This window comes from Scyliorhinus canicula, chromosome 7 (genome assembly GCF_902713615.1).
Source record: "Scyliorhinus canicula chromosome 7, sScyCan1.1, whole genome shotgun sequence".
Lineage (NCBI taxonomy): Eukaryota > Metazoa > Chordata > Chondrichthyes > Carcharhiniformes > Scyliorhinidae > Scyliorhinus > Scyliorhinus canicula.
This window is the reverse complement of record NC_052152.1, coordinates 196,698,059-196,705,472: the sequence shown is the minus strand read 5'-3', so window position 1 is coordinate 196,705,472 and position 7,414 is coordinate 196,698,059.

Genomic DNA, 7,414 nt, shown 5'->3' with positions numbered 1-7,414 from the left:
GGAATCTCGGGAAACGTAGTCCCGCCGCCGCCACCTCGGCCGCCCGAGACCACAGGACACCGCGCGTGCGCGAGCCGGCGCCGGCCCAGTCAGCTCCAGCACGGTGGCCGCACGGGGACATTCCTCCAGTCAGCGCACGGAAACGCGCGGAACCTCAAAACTGGCACGCTTAGGGCTGGTGCCTGGGGGGGGGTTGAGCAAAAACAATCCCTGTCCCGAGCTGATAACATAGCAGTTTGCTTCAGCAGCGAATTATTCAAACACAATTGCCTTACAGGATAAGTGATAAAAGCAAATTACTGCAGATACTGGAATCTGAAACCAAAGATAAAATGCTAGAAAATCTCAGCAGGTCTGGCAGCATCTGTAGGGAGAGAAAAGAGCTAACGTTTCGAGTCTGTCAAAGCTAAAAGACAGATAAAGTGGGAAATATTTATGCTGAGAGAATGAAAGATGACTCATAGCCACAGAAACCAAGGGAACAGAGTGCCCAGAGAGAACAAAAGGCGTGAAAGGCCAAACCGCAGAGAAACTAACATCAGAAGTTAAACTGTGACAGATGCAGATGTGGGGGGAGGGGGAGGAGAAGGGGGAAGCAAAGGGGAGAAAAGTTAAGGAAAGGGGTATAAGATTGAGGGGGGTTAAATATATATAAAGAAAGACAAGAAAGAAATGGTTAAAGACAGTTGAAATGGGATGAAAACAAAGGGGTCGATGTGGGGTAGAGCCAACCATCTGAAGTTGTTGAATTCGATGTTGAGACCAGAGGGCTGCAGCGTGCCCAACCGGAAGATGAGATGTTGTTCCTCCAGTTTGCGTTGAGCTTCACTGGAACATTGCAGCAAGCCAAGGACAGACATGTGGGCATGGGAACAGGGTCTTGTGTTAAAATGACAAGCAACGGGAAGGTCAGGGTCCTAAATGCACACAGGCCGAAGGTGCTCAGCAAAGCGATCACCCATTCTGCCTTTGGCCTCTCCAATATAGAGGAGACCACATTGGGAGCAGTGAATGCAATAGACCAAATTGAAAGAGGTGCAAGTGCTTTGCTGAGCACCTTCTGTCTGTTACAGGATAACTGACATGGTTAAGTGTGCAGCTGCAGCAAGTGATTCGGAAGGTAAATTGGACGTGATGGTTTATTGCCAGTGGAATGGAATGAAAAGTAGGGGAGCTTGCTCCAGATGTACGGGGGTAATAGTGAGATGTCGAGCACTGTGTAGAGTTTTAGTCTCCTTATTTAAGCAGAACGTTCATTTGGAGGGCGGCACGGTGGAACAGTGGTTGGCACTGCTGCCTGACAGCTGGGCCGAATGGCCTCCTTCTACACAGTAGGGATCCTCTGGAAAGGATATAAATGCGGTTCAGGAAAGGTGCCTGCGACCTATCCCCGGGATTGGGGAAGGGTTATCTTATGAGGAACGATTGGAGTTTATGAAAAAAAATGAAAATCGCTTATTGTCACAAGTAGGCTCCAAATGAAGTTACTGTGAAAAGCCTCTAGTCGCCACATTCCGGCATCTGTTCGGGGAGGCTGGTACGGGAATTGAACCGTGCTGCTGGCCTGCCTTGGTCTGCTTTTTTAAAAGCCAGCGATTTAGCCCTGTGTGCTAAACCAGCCCCTGATGGGCTTTAGAGTGGTTTCACAGGTCGGCGCAACATCGAGGGCCGAAGGGCCTGTACTGCGCTGTAATGTTCTATGTTCTATGCGCGCATTTAGGTAAAACCTTAGGATATAGATCTGTGTAAGAAAGGAAGGTTTGGACTGATTATGGGGCAGCAGGGTAGCATGGTGGTTAGCATAAATGCTTCACAGCTCCAGGGTCCCAGGTTCGGTTCCCGGCTGGGTCACTGTCTGTGCGGAGTCTGCACGTCCTCCCCGTGTGTGCGTGGGTTTCCTCCGGGTGCTCCGGTTTCCTCCCACAGTCCAAAGATGTGCGGGTTAGGTGGATTGGCCATGCTAAATTGCCCGTAGTGTCCTAAAAGTAAGGTTAAGGGGGGGTTGTTGGGTTACGGGTATAGGGTGGATACGTGGGTTTGAGTAGGGTGATCATTGCTCAGCACAACATCAAGGGCCAAAGGGCCTGTTCTGTGCTGTACTGTTCTATGTTCTATGTTCTATGGGGCAGAAGTAAGACATTTGGCCCCTCGAGCCTGCTCTGCTATTCAAAAAGATCTTGGTTGATCCGTTTGTTTTTCGAATTTCACATCCCCATCTAGCCACAATATCATTTGATTCCCTTTCCTAACAAGAAACTATCTACACTTTTAAAATATTTAATAACCCAGGCTCCAACGCCTTCTGAGGCAAAGTTCCAAAATCGCAGCACTCTCAAGGAAAATAATTCTCCTAATCTCTGTCCTAAAAGCACAATTCCGAATTTTAAAACAGTTAACCCTAGTTCTGGACTAACACACACACACAAGAGGAAACATCCTCTCCAGGTCCACCTTGTCAAGACCGTTCAGGATCTTAGATTCCACAATCAAGTCACCCCTCACTCTTCTAAACTCCAATGGAAACATACCCAATCTGACCAACCTTTCCTGATAATACATCTGTTCATTTCAGGTCGCAATCTAGTAAACCTCTTCTGATCGGCCTCCAGTGGATCTGCTGTTCTTACCTGGTCAGGCTTACATTTGACTCCAGATCCACAGTAACGTGGGTGACTCTTAACTACCCACTCAGGGTAATTAGGGATGGGCAATAAATGCTGGCACAGCTGCGGCGTCCATGTCCCATGAACAAATTTTTAAAAAGGACTTTCAGGATTTTGAAGTTGTCAGCAGTAAAACTAATACTTAACTCTCTTTGATGTGGTCCAGAAGCTGTCAATCAACGCTTGATGTTTATAAATATTATGGTTAGTTTCACAGCTGAATACTTGTCACAAGCCCAAAGGGAGATGAATGAAACAATGTTGACAGCTGGGTGTGTGGAAGCTGTCAATAGTATTCAGTGGTGAGGTGTTTCCCCTTTCTAAGCTAGACTACACAGTAGCACAGTGGTTAGCACTGTTGCTTCACAGCGTCAGGGTCCCAGGTTCGATTCCCTCTTGGGCCACTGTCTGTGCGGAGTCTGCACGTTCTCCCTGTGTCTGCGTGGGCTTCCTCCGAGTGTTCCGGTTTCCTCCCACAAGTCCTGAAAGACGTGCTTGTTAGGTGAATTGGACATTCTGAATTCTCCCTCTGAAAATGAAAAAATGAAAATCACTTATTGTCACAAGTAGGCTTCAGTGAAGTTACTGTGAAAAGCCCCTAGTTGCCACATTCCGGCGCCTGTCCGGGGAGGCTGGTACGGGAATCGAACCATGCTGCTTGCCTGCTTGGTCTGCTTTAAAAGCCAGCGATTTAGCTGAGTGAGCTAAACCAGCCCCGTGTACCCGAACAGGCGTCGGAGTGTGGCGACTAGGGGCTTTTCACAGTATTTTCATTGCAGTGTTAATGTAAGCTTACTCGTGACAATAATAAAGATTATTATTATAAAAGTTGTTTTTTTTTAAATTCAGAAATCCTTTTTCTTGCTCCATTTGACAACAAGTCAGGAGAATGAATAGCCTAACATCACAGAATCCCTGAAAATATAATGCAGAAGAGGCCATTTGGCCCATCCAGTCTGCACCGACACATGAAAAACACTTGACCTGCCTCCCCCATCCCATTTGCCAGCACTTGGCCCATGGCCTTGAATGTTATGATGTGCCAAGTGCTCATCCAGGTACTTTTTAAAGGACCCTCCCACCCTCCCAGGCAGTGCATTCCAGATTGTCACCACCCTCTGGGTAAAAAAGGTTTTCCTCAATTTACCACCTGAACCTCCTGCCACTCGCCTTGAACTTGTGTCCCCTCGTGACTGACCCTTCAACTAAGGGGATACGCTGCTCCCTATCCACCCTGTCCATGCCCCATAATCTTGTACACCTCGATCAGATCTCCCCTCAGACATGGTCAACTATGGTGTGGAACCAGGAGTTAAAGCTTGAATGACGTACATACAACAGGATTGATGGCAAATTAAAGGATGCGTAAGCAAGTTGAATATGGCAAGGTCTGCGAAAGTCTGCAGTGCCTGTGAGGGGAATTGATAAGGATGTAGGTTTACCAGACCTGTTTTGAGAATTCTGAACAAGGCCTCGAAGTGCTGGAATGGAGTCAGAAATTTGGCTCGAATGGACACTGTTTCCAGGGATCCCTGTTGCAGCTTAATCTCCATTGGGAGGAAGAATCGGGAAGGGATTGACTGACCATAGTGCCTAGACATTGTCAGGGTATTCAGAGATTTGGTGATATATGATGTGCCGGTTAGGTGGATTGGCCGTGATAAATTGCCCTTAGTGTCCAAAATTGCCCTTAGTGTTGGGTGGGGTTACTGGGTTATGGGGATAGGGTGCAGGTGTTGATCTTGGGTAGGGTGCTCTTTCCAAGAGCCGGTACAGACTCGATGGGCCGAATGGCCTCCTTCTGCACTGTAAATTCTATGACTACATGAACCAAGGGGAATTTTACCAAATTAGGTTTCTGTCATGGAATAGACTAATTTGGTCTTATCCATTTTGGGAAGCTGCCATAAACAGATCAATCTGTAATAGTATATACATCTGTTCTCCAGACTATGTATAGTATGTTAGTAGAGTTGCCTTTTTTCCAATATATAAAGTGTTTTCTCCTTCCAACAGTTTCATTTCTATATAATCAATTGAATTTTTATATCACCATTATAATTGTTCAATATTCATTAAAATTGTTGTTTTCACACATTACTTGGCACTGTCACTCATTCCTGTTATGCCCAGACTACAGCTCTGAACCTAAATGAAATTCCACAGGGTACTCTCATGTCCACCTTGCTCCTTGCAGTTGGTAACTCTGCCTTGCCCCCTCACACTTCCCGACCGGGTGCAGAACAAAACCATTTGAATTCGGGCCCCTGTAATGCCTCCTGCAAACTGAAGGTGTCCTCAGCATTGCACTCTGAAGGTTAACCAGAGTTTCAGTCAGATTTCTCCATGGTCTTTGACAGCACCCTCGCATCCGTTGCTAATTTTTTGCAAATCCTACATACAATTGTCCTAGGGTTAACTTCCCCACTCCAGAAACGCCACAGAATTTCCCACGTTCAGAGAGTGACAACACTTCAAAGGGCACCACGGTAGCACAGTGGTTAGCACTGTCGCTTCACCACGCCAGGGTCCCAGGTTTGATTCCGGCTTGGGTCACTGTCTGTGCGGAGTCTGTGGGTTCTCGCCGTCTGCGTGGGTTTCCTCCGGGCGCTCTGGTTTCCTCCCATAAGTTCCGAAAAGACGTGCTGTTAGGTGAATTGGACATTCTGATTTTTTTGCTCAGTGTACCAGAACAGGCGCCGGAATGTGGTGACTAGGGGATTTTCACAGTATCTGCATTGCGGTGTTATTGTAAGCCTACTTGTGACAATAATAAAGATTATTATTGTGAAAAGTATTTTGTAAAGAGCTTGGGATGTCCTGAGGTAACGAGATATAAATGCAAGCCTGTTTCTGTTTGGGATCTGGTTGCTTCCAACATTTTAATTTGGTGTTGGTTAATTTGAAGACAATAAAAAGACAATAAGTAAAGATCCGAGGAAGAGGCCTTTGAAATGGGGGTGCTAAGACGTATGCAGAGCGCAAGACGAAAAGGAGAAGGTGCATGAAATTGCAAGTGCAAATAGAACTCTGAAAAGTTACACCCAGGAAAGAAAATATCAGTATTTTGGGCCATTAGATCACAGCTGAAAAGCTAGAGATCTTTTCCAGATGGCAAAGTGGGGAGGGGGTGAGGGGGGGGGGGGGGGGGTGAGGGGGGTGGAGTAGCAGAATGAGGGCTTGACCAGAGCGTGGCTGGATGACGGATGTCACAGAGCAATTAAGGACGAGCTACAGTGGATGTGAGAGGTTGGCGCAGGGCAGATGAGCGACACAGACTGTGACAGCTGACCTGCTGGCTGGAGTAGTTACAGTTTACTGTGGAGCAGCTAAATTGTGACAGCCCCAATAGCACAGCCACAACTGGCTCAGGATTATATCGCGTACAACTGGGGGCTTTAGGATTGTGGACATGGCTAATTACTGATATACGGATGTTATGGGCCAGGGTTTAGAGAACCCCAAAGTGTATCATGGAGTTCACCTGACCCACAACTTTTAATAGATTGTGGTATGGGGAGCACATGGCCCACTCTACAGGTGTGGTACAGCAGAAATGGAAAAATATTTTTAAAAGCAAAACAATGTTTATTCTATTAACTCAAGTTAACCTTTTTAAAACAAACAGTGAACATCTTAGCAACCATTAATTCAAATACAACCCTCAAAGAATACAACACTAAGTAATGCGTACGCTGTCCTTTTAACATCCAAAGACTTACAAAAACCATAACCTTTAACAGAAGCACATCAGGTTAAAGTCACTACTCAGAACATTTATAATTCTGAATTCACCAAATGATCAAGAGATAGTCTTTTCATGGCAGAGAGAACAGAAGTACAGCTGCTTTGTCTGGCTCCAGCTCCAACACTGAAAACAAAACCAAAAAGACACAGGCACGGGCCACCCAAGCTTTTCTCAAAGTGAAACTAAAAAGCAGAGCCAGAGCTCAGCTCCGCCCACACTCTGACATCACTGCAGTAACATGAGCAACCAAACATTTCTTAAAGCGACATTCTAATGACAGCGGATGTGTAGCCACAGTGCAAAATACAGAGTTGGAACCCATCCCACCCCACAGGGAGCATTGTGGAGCACTCACTGAACTACTCAATGTTCTTTTTGGGATTCTGTAAAATGTGTTGTCCTGCCTCGTCCAGCTAAATAGGAACCCACGTAGTCCCATACATGGAAAAGGACAAATACCCAATTAATGTTTAAAGCATACAAAACTCTCTTGTCAAGGGCGCTCAAAGGGAACATTTACCTGAGGTCTCAAATCATTGATTGGTCCTGGTATACAAACTAAGAAAATCGATCAAAACTATTTTCTGCCAGTGCATTCCATAACCACTTCCATGAATAACTGATAAATAATAAAAGGTTTAAGAGGAGAAGCAGTCCATGCACAAACCCTTTTCCCTTTCCTGCTTGATGTGGGACAAAGGCACATCAAAATTGAGACCATGAGTTAACCAGCAGTTAACAGTTTAGTGGGCAGCACAGTAGCATTGTGGATAGCACAAATGCTTCACAGCTCCAGGGTCCCAGGTTCAATTCCGGGTTGGTTCACTGTCTGTGCAGAGTCTGCACATACTCCCCGTGTGTGCGTGGGTTTCCTCCGGGTGCTCCGGTTTCCTCCCACAGTCCAAAGTTGTGCAGGTTAGGTGGATTGGCCATGATAAAATTGCCCTTAGTGTCCAAAATTGCCCTTAGTGTTGGGTGGGGTTACTGGGTTATGGGGATAGGA